Source organism: Mytilus galloprovincialis, chromosome 11, assembly GCF_965363235.1.
Source record: "Mytilus galloprovincialis chromosome 11, xbMytGall1.hap1.1, whole genome shotgun sequence".
In the NCBI taxonomy this organism is placed as follows: Eukaryota; Metazoa; Mollusca; class Bivalvia; order Mytilida; family Mytilidae; genus Mytilus; species Mytilus galloprovincialis.
In genome coordinates this window covers 58,889,323-58,898,405 of record NC_134848.1, presented here as the reverse complement: position 1 = coordinate 58,898,405, position 9,083 = coordinate 58,889,323, and the positions used below count along the sequence as shown (strand labels likewise).

The 9,083-nt window shown below is 31.3% G+C and overlaps 1 long non-coding RNA gene across 1 annotated transcript; it reads left to right on the top strand.

The window, feature by feature from the left end:
- Positions 1-1,300: 1,300 nt before the first annotated feature.
- LOC143051272 (uncharacterized) lies at positions 1,301-2,366 on the top strand. The gene is made up of 3 exons (XR_012970678.1): positions 1,301-1,357; positions 1,561-1,668; positions 2,010-2,366. It is a non-coding gene; the product is annotated as an uncharacterized LOC143051272 (long non-coding RNA).
- Positions 2,367-9,083: the final 6,717 nt, after the last annotated feature.

The following is a 9,083-nucleotide window of genomic DNA, read 5'->3' as shown; positions in this document are numbered from 1 at the left end:
GGAGAATATCTGCATTTAAAACCTTACTAATATTCATAAACCCATAAAGGCGAACATTCACATGGTTTGAATTGTACCACGAACATGCAAGTTTTTTTCGTTATGTTCGATTTACAGGTAAATAAAAAACTCTGACTTTAACAGACATGTTTATACATCAGTTTACCTACGAAAAAGTAAATTTGTTGGCGAAAAAGGACTAAAAAATTACTTTATATGACAGTACGTTATCCCTGTGATAACAAAGTAATGTCAGATAGAATAGTTTATCTAAAAAAAATCGGGGAACAGATAGGATATTCCATAATTTATGGATATCCATGTTATAACGTTATAGTTGTAACAAGTTTAGAAGGGATGTTAATTACAGCATACCCCTGTAATCTAAACAGGATACACTGATGTATACTTAAAATATTGCATGAAGATACACGTAAAAGAAAACTGAAAAAAAAACCACCATGACCTATGGTAAAACAAAATGAAATTAAAACTTTAGTCCCGTACTTTCTATTCTGTCTTTTTTTCTGTATTTCCTCTATATATTAAACTATATGCTTTTTTTTATTAAACGGAAAATGGCCAATCTCTATAGACATCTGTTTATTGAAAATACATACTTGTTCAAGTTTTTTTTATCAAAAAGAAAATGATGCTTGTGCTGATGTTCAGCTGCCTATGAATTATTGCATCATAGGAAAGTGACGCACTTTGGCAGGTGAGACCAAAAATAGAATGATGACGCTTCCATACCAAATGGTCCTCGTGGTTCAACTTAGGTCAACATTACTAAAGAACAATAAAAAAAGTTTTTACAAATGAATAAATTTTCATGAACCTCAAGTGTCTCTTATTATACAGTGTGACAATTCGGACAGATGTCTTTAGAGATTGCGCCACAAAATCTTTCAGTACCGTCATGTTTCTAAAAATACTCAAATGAAGTAATCCTTTCTTCTTCACATGGTATAAAATAACTTGAAGACAATTGTATCCCAAACACATTGCAATACAAAGAAGAATGGCTGAAGCATTCCTTGAGATGCAGGATCGTGAGTTCGAAATGCTGTTGAAAGATATATCCGACGGTAGCGATCTTTTCGGGAAAAGGTACATTTGTTTTTGTCAGTAATCTTCAAAACTTTTTTTACTGATTACACGTTTCATAAATATCATTGTTTTTTTAAAAATATTTACAATTTCAATTAAAATCGCCCATCCTTTTTTTTTAGTATGACACCATCAGTTTATTCTCCTAAAAAAGAAATTGAAGACAGCAGACATTTTAGAATCTCTCCGCCAAGGACTGAGTTCAGTGAATTTAAAGTTTACAGATAGAAATTTCACCTCCAAGTGTGTAAGTCGTGTGTTTACTTTTCTAAAATTTTATATAACATGAAACGATATTCAATATGAAAATAGAGATAGTTTTTTTTCGTAATATGATTGATGAGTTTATTAATATAAACCCTATAGATACAAGGCCTAATTTAAATATACGCCAGACGCGCATTTCGTCTATAAAACAATTGAACTATTCCTTTTTTTCTAATTTTCTAGGGTATTTTCCCCGATTTCAATGGAGACGGAATGCAGATTTCCCATTTGGTGTGATTCATGCGCTTCACACTGTAACGAGAATATTGAGGGAGGAAGAGAGGAATGTGGGTACGTATGTGTTTCTTATTTTTTTTTTAATTACTTAATTTTCTCACCTTTTATCTGGTTCAACTTTTTACAGAAACGTATTTGGCGTTTTTTATTTGGTTTTTTTTTCGTTTTTCGTCTGTAATATGCATGTAATATTTGTCCCTGGACTTACACAAACATTAACACATTCTAGTTATGGTAGTAAAAGTACTCAATATCCCATATTAACTATGTTTATCTTTAAATCAAAATCTGAATTTTACAATAGTCATTTTTGGATGGATTGTATATCTGAGTTATTCCCCTTTGTATATATAATTGACAAATATCAAAATAACATGTTTCGTTTTTTTCCCCAGAGCTCCCCACGATGAGAAGATAAAAAAGCTGGAAAAAAGAATGAAGACTAGAAACGGAAAAAAGAACCCAAAACTTTATTGAAAAAACTGACTAAAATGCATAGAAAAATAATAGAGGATGTAAACCACGCACTGGGGTTAACACAGGAAATACAGGAACTGTTAAAGGACAGACCAGTTCCGTTCCAAACCTTAAACTTTGCAGAACTTTGAGAGAGAGTGTTAATAACGAACTCGTGTGTTCATTGTTGTATTAAAAACTGTGATTGACTCGTTTGTTTATTCTGATTGTGTATTTGATTTAAACTAAAAAAAGTCTATATTAATTAATAAAGTTTTCTTTTTAAAATAACGTTAATTTATTCTTACCACCGATTCAGGATGTAACAAATAATTGCATTCGTACTTTTAAGACAGGAAGGTTGATCAAAATAATAATTGTCCATCACTTGTAAGATCCCTATCGGTTATACTCTTATAATATTGTCTAACTCAGGAGACGAGGATATTTATACTATCCCCTTGATGTATTTTTTTTTTTGGACAGGTAGAGCCCCCTCAATATTCACAATCACAAATATAGAATCACAAAGGAAATTTATACACCCCAAACTTACATAATAAAAAACTAAAATAAATTACACCCCAAAAAAAAAGAGACATTTCACACCTACTTAAGACAACAAAGGAATATATTTTTGCGGCATATAAATCGTACATACTACTCATGTCCTTCATCATCTGTAATACCACATCCAAATCCTCATCATTTAGGCAATAAACTTCATTAAGCATTTCCTGATATTCATGGTCTAGAATTAAGTACTCGTTATTTTCATTGTGATTATTGATGTTCACTTTATTATGTGTTATCATACAATGATATTTTGCTATAAATTTTAAAAACTAATAAAAAGATTTTACCATTTATTACTTAGAAGAGACATATGAGACAGGCAGCTTTATTAGTCATTTTTATTATCCTTTTGAAACAATTAAAAGATAGTAAAAAGAGGAATATTTTAATATGTTCTCCTCTTATTTGTTTCTGCATTGGATTAACAGCAAAAGTGGGCAGTGCACTGGGTTCTGCGGAACACTTACATTTTTTTTCTATTTCGTGCTCTAATTTCTAGTATATTTTTTTTGTTCATGCATCGTTGACAATGTAATGGAATTTGATGCGACTGTCATACAAGTGAGAGGTTTAGCTAGCTATAAATCCAGGTTCAATCCACCATTTTCTACATTAGAAAATGCCTGTACCAAGTCAGAATGCGTAATGTAACTAAATTGTAAAGGCGTTAAAAATATACATGATTTCTGATTCAATTTAATTTCTCACGGAAAACTTTATTTATTTACTTTCCAATTATTGGCGGTGGAGAAATATACGTTCACTCTCAAAATAATTTCTAAAAAACCTTTCACTTTAATTTATACAATTTTAGTGTATTATTCGTCAGGATAGATTTAGAAACATGATATTGGCTATTTTGATTGCACCCCGTTGCATTACTTTATAAATAAATGCGTTAAAACTATATATGATTTTTGTTTCCGTTTAATTTCTTACGGATACTTTATTTATATTTTATAATTAAACTAAATCAAAATTTATAATTCAAAAAGTAAAAGCGGTATATAATTAATTTCTTTCTGAAAATTTCAGTTATTGATTCATAATTGACGGTAAATAAATGTTTGTGCATTCTCAAAATTGATACCTCAAAAACGTTAAATTTTAATATATTTAATTTCCTAATGGAAAACTTTGGTTCATCGTAAATAAATGAAAAATTAAAGCGCCAAAGACTTCTAATCATCTTGCCTTTGTAAATGTGATTTCTTTACGATTACGGAATATAATTGTTGTTTTTATCAGGTTTGATTTTGTAATCATTAATGTCCAATTTGTATTTATTAAATTGATGATTTTAGATAGTTGTTAACTTACTTACTGCATATAGTAATTTAAATGAGCTTTTAGTTGCGGGTTCCCACATAATCAATTTCAATGTGTATATAAAAGGGATGTTAACTCGGTGAGGAATTATTTGAATTACTTCATATATTTTTCACAAAGTCAACTTAGTCGTTTAAAAAAAAAGAGGAGGGGGTAACTGTGATATAATGGGTGTTGTTTGAAAGATGAAAACGTGTAAATATAATCATGTATATTCCCTTGATATCAGTTAGTTTAACAGTTGTCGCTATTTATTTTACTTTATTTCTTAAATCGTTGCCGAATGTTAGCATTTCCCCACACTATCTCATTATTCACATACTTGTCGAGTCCAGATGACAGAAGAGGAGGCGGCGTTGAGCCTGTTTGAGGAGAAAAGCCGTACCCGCCAGAGCATTCCCAATAGCAGAAAACAGCAGCAGCCACACAGACTGTGGGAACCGAGGTTGAAAAAACTATGTATCAAACAAATTACCTAGTAATGATTATACTCGCGACATAATAGTCAAAATACCCACTTTACTACTACAGGAAATAACTTTTATCTTGAGACATCGAGAGCGGGCATGTGCATCTGTTATCTTTGATACATGTACAAGAAATAATTTTTCAACGGATTGTTTTTAAGGAAAACACGGATTTACATTTGGATGTCAAAAAACAATGTGGATATTTATCAATAGAAGAAATTAAGATTTCAATTAAAGATTATACCAATAAAGTTAAGCTTGATCTTATTGACCTGTCTCCATTTGATTCTTGGCACAATACAATTTCAAAAACAGTTAGGTATTCGCAAAGGTATGATCACTTTTTCGAGACTGGTCACTCATTCACATAGACATACGTTCATTATTCTTATATTAATAAACATGTATAAATCCATTATGTCGTCTTCACTCATATTCAGTCATCTCATATGACTGTCCGTCTGTTTTTATAGACTGTGTAACAGTGAAAACGCTAGTCATGATTCCAAACGCATTATGTACGTATCTTTTCTTTGTTAGTCAAGTATGCAAACCAATTCTGATTGATTTCAAGTAAAAATTAAGCTATTCATGCATCTAGTGACTGGCGTCGTAGCAAAACTATGTTGAATAGTCATCCTGCCGGATTAATGTCAGCTGAACCCTGTCCACAGAGCCTGTGTCGCAACTGAGAAGGATAGAGGGAACAACAACAACAAATGGAAGTTTTTAACGACCTTGACAGGCTATACAGCCCTTGCAAGGTCGGCACTGACTTGCGCCTTTTCGGCATTGAATAATTTAATTTTTACCATGTGGTAATTAACATAATTTAGAATGATAAATAAATAGAGGAACAACGACGTGTCATGTGATGAGGTGCGCTAGATGAAAATTTATTTTTCAAATAAATTGTATTTCAAATGTATTTCTACGAATATACCATATGGAATTACTGCTTTAATGTATGATCCCAAAAATGTAGGAAATAAGAATTTACTTGTACTGGCAGAACTTTCATACATTTAAATTGCCACGTATTAGCATAAACGTTTCCTTCTGCCATTAACCCTTTGTTTGAATGTCAACATACAGTTCCTTTGTTCTTGACGTCACACAGGTATTGGACAAAAAATTGACATTTCAAGTACATAACAAACAGATCAATATTATATACAAATATATTTATCTCATGAAAGAAAATATTCTTTATTTAATTAAGTCAATTAATTTACATATTTGCAAAGAAATTTCACTTTTTTATAATTGTCACCAAACTATTATGGTAAACATCGCCAGGTTAAACTTGTACCGAAACCATGCAAGTGTGAACGGACTGATCTAACATTCAAGTAAAAGTAACGTTTTCCGGATACCTTTTTACCTAATGATAGCGCAGCCACGAAATACCAAATAAACCCAGGTTCTTTACATAAACAATGCAGACCAGTTCTGCCCTGGACACCTTGTCACACTAGGGGACAAGTGTCTACAACAACCGACATAACGGACAATTCTCTGGGAGGACAAAGCTAATACTTGACCGGATAATGATTTGGGCAAGTATAAGCCAGCATTCTAGGAAAAGAAGTCTTAAAGAAATAATACCTCAATAATTATATTTATTTCATACCAAAATACACAATAGATATTCTAATATTATGGCAGTTAGTTGTACAACAATACAGAAGTTAAATAAAGTGGGGAAATGTCTTACTTTAAGTAGGGATTTTAAACTATCATTTAAACCATTTTATACCCAAGTCCTAAAGTTAAAACCCAAAATGAAGCCAAAACATTTAAGAGACGAATTGGTCCAGAACAGTAATAGTAAACAGCATGGCTGTAATGAATACTGATAGTTACCTTCGAGGAAAGTATGAATTCTGGACACTGTATAAAATGTGAATTCAGTATATAATTAATATCAAAATGACTTAACAAATGGTACTTTCTTGAAATAAGATTTGCAATTTAAGCAACACCATCTTACCTTTAACTTTTAATAACCGGTTTAGAAAAGGAGTAAAGTTATTGTGTACATACACACAGGTGAAAGTTTTCATGTAAACAATAGTAATTATATAAAAATGTAAATATGCTCAAGCTAAAAAGGGAGCTAATAAATAACTCTTAATTCCAATATTGCCACATTCCTCCCCACTTAAAGATCAAATGTCATCATTTTATCTAACAAAAATAATGAAGAAATCTGTAAACGTAATAGTACATGTATATAAAAAATATATCAAAATGTTCAATAAATATGTATACAAAAGTTCAATAAATATGTATCAAAATATTTTAAAAAATATGCATCAAAATATCCATCAATATATAAACGGAATGTAAACAAAAATTAGTCACTTAACGTGAATGTTTCTTCGCTTTTATTACTGTCCTTGTCAAAGTATTTTTGTCGAAATTAAATTTCAAATGTTCGTCCCTCGAATTATAGTGTGTGTCCTCTACTTTTGGTTTCTTTCCCGAATTCACATATCTTTTACGTGTTTCTTGCGCCTCTTCCTTGGCTTTTCTCTTCCTTTCCTCAACTTTCTCCCTCGTTTGTTTTGCCTCCTCCCTTTCCTTTACGTCGCCGACTCGATATGGCAAAACATCCTTCGGATCAATGAAATTTTTATTATTAACCTCTATACACCTATATCTATCTTCAGAGCATTTATGGTCCTTAACGAGATGTTTCTTTAGTACCTGTAATTTCCTTCTAGACAAATCACATATCTGACAGGTATATAAGGTCAGCTTTTCTTTGTGTACACTACCAAAGTGTGACTTGTACTCGTTAAATGAGCGGAAGAATTGTTTTTTTCCACGTTCTTCTATATTACAATACGCCCCAACAGCTGGCCATAAATCTCTCTGTCTCAAGTGATCATTTTGAAAACTTTTATATTCATTATCACACACATGTAATTGTAACTCCATTCTGAAAATATATAATTAATAAACATATAAATTTGTCTATTTTCAATAAATCTTTTCACAGTAATATATATATATATTTATATATATCTAAGTCACTGACTTCAATCTGCAAAACTCTACAGTAAAGAAAAAATATTCATTATTCCGGTATATATTATATACAAACACAAAAATTATGTATATATGCATACCTTCTAAGAAAGTATGAATTCTGGACACTGTATAAAATGTGAATTCAGTATATAATTAATATCAAAATGACTTAACAAATGGTACTTTCTTGAAATAAGATTTGCAATTTAAGCAACACCATCTTACCTTTAACTTTTAATAACCGGTTTAGAAAAGGAGTAAAGTTATTGTGTACATACACACAGGTGAAAGTTTTCATGTAAACAATAGTAATTATATAAAAATGTAAATATGCTCAAGCTAAAAAGGGAGCTAATAAATAACTCTTAATTCCAATATTGCCACACAAGTTTTTATTCAATCATACATTTTCTTTGTTCCTGACGTCACATAGGTAATCGAAAAAATTTTGACATTTCAAGTCCCTGTCAAATGATAACAAAGAGATCAATTTATAAAAAGAACACACTTTTTTAATTCCGACCAGTATAAACATAACAACTCGGAGAAGATCTGGACTTACAATAGAATCTAACTTATGTTCACCAAGCCATAAAGGCAAAAATTCACATTGATTAACTTGTACCGTGAACATGCAAGGTTTTTTGTTCAGTACCATTTACAGGTAAATAAATTTTGGTATTTAATTTGTTTATTTCATACTTGCAAATATTTAAACTTATTTCATACTTGCACAAATTTGTTAATTTAAAAAAAAAATGGAATCTGCTAGGTATAGATTGAAATATCACAAGGAGGAAATTTTAGACTTCGTGATTTGCCACCAACCATGTATGATAAGCAATTTAGATGATTCAAGCAGAAAAGAGGTGTTAACCATGCTATCGTGCTTAGATAGCATGGAAGATTGTGATCAGGATATGGCTACAATTTATCACACATTAGTGCATGCAACCCCTAAACAAGGGTTGATGATTTTGTATTTTTTATCGAGGGGATATTTTACTTTGGTTGTATGACCTGATAGAGGCGAGGAGGGTAAAGAAGGACGGGATTGGTAGAAAAGTATTGGAGATGGTGGCACTTGTGATACAAGAAAGGTAACATTCACATTTTGTTTAAATTTTAAACATTTTCTACAAAGACAACCTTTGTACTGGTCGTTTTATACGATCAGATCTTCTTAACCTCTAGGGTGGGATATGATTCACATTCTGATTCACATTCTGATTAACATGTTGATTATTTTGTCCGTCTTGCTGAAGTTCAGGTCGATTATTTTGTCTGTTCCCGTTAATGCCACGAGCTATAGCTGGTATAAGCCTTACAAGTTGGTTTAATTGAACCACAAATTCATTTTCAGGAAACAATTGGCGTAATATAAGCAGTGAGCAAAATCATAAACTGTTAGAATGCATATTCTAAAAATTAAATTCCAAAAATTCATCTATCTTAATGGCTTAAGGTACTTCAAAATGTATATCAGATGAAAGTTCAAACAGGTTGGTTTTCTTTGATGAATTTCGGGATCTGGCTTTCAAGCATCTATAACAGCAGACAATCAGGGCGATTACAATAACTGAAAGAAAAACATGGGGG